The following is a 1,121-nucleotide window of genomic DNA, read 5'->3' on the forward strand; positions in this document are numbered from 1 at the left end:
TTCAGAAAAACCGTCCGGGTTTTCCAAGAAACCGGGTTTGTTTACATTTCTTGCTGCATGTACAAAATGTGCTCAAATACTGTCTTGCTCCGGGTTTTCCAAATAACCTCCGGGTTTTCAGAATAACCACCGGGTTTTCCAAATCACCGAAGACCATTAAAACGAAAAAGTAGCGGGATTTTTAAATTTAATTCCTCATTTGCGATCAATACTGTGCTCCTGAAGGTCGTTCAAGGTACCAGGTTTTCCTGATAACCGAAGACCATCTAAACAAAAGTGTCAGGTTTTCCTGCTAACCGAAAACCATTAAAACATAAAGAACCGTTTTTTTATTTAATTCCTGATTGCGGAAATTTTGCTCAGCTTCGTCCATAGCTTCTTTAGCGTGGTGAAATATGAAAAAAAAGTCAATTGATGGGGCTGGAATACTGTGGGTGGTAAAATGGTGGGTCTTGAAGACTTTACTCATGACCTATAGTAAACTGCAGTCATCCTTGTTAGCAGCAGCAGCATTATTGCGAAATACTCGTTCCTATGTCATGTTTCCGTTCTACTCATATTTGTAACTGACTTACCTGTAGGAATATTTTAATGATACATCAGTCATGCATCAATAGGTTCAGGGAGTGGAGCATACACGGACAGCAATGTGATCTCATAATCCTGTTTTAAAGGAAAAAAGTTGTGACACAAGCTGATAAAATATTCTTAGGCTATCAGCAATGTCTGATGATAAGCAGAGATGGTCCCTGCGACATTGGAGATACTTAACCAACTGATGGAGCTCAAAGCCAAAGCAGATTTCATCCACTGTAGCTGCCATGAAAGCTTCAGATCTTATGCTTAACGCGTGGTTTACACTGTAGTTAAAAGGTAAAGCAGAGAATTTTTATTTCAGATGTACACAGTATTTGTTACATGCCACAGGAAGTTGAAAATGTGACTAGCCATACATGAATAGATAGCTTATAGCATTTTTTTAAATGTTATAAAAAAACTGGCACTTTTGATATAATATCACTGTTAGAGGCAGAAGTTATGGCTGCCATAGGAATTCTGTGTTCCAGGTAGTGATGTGATACAATGGCAAGTGTGCTCTGTACGAAGGACACCACTGGAGG

This window comes from Cryptotermes secundus, unplaced genomic scaffold (genome assembly GCF_002891405.2).
Source record: "Cryptotermes secundus unplaced genomic scaffold, Csec_1.0 scaffold1680, whole genome shotgun sequence".
Lineage (NCBI taxonomy): Eukaryota > Metazoa > Arthropoda > Insecta > Blattodea > Kalotermitidae > Cryptotermes > Cryptotermes secundus.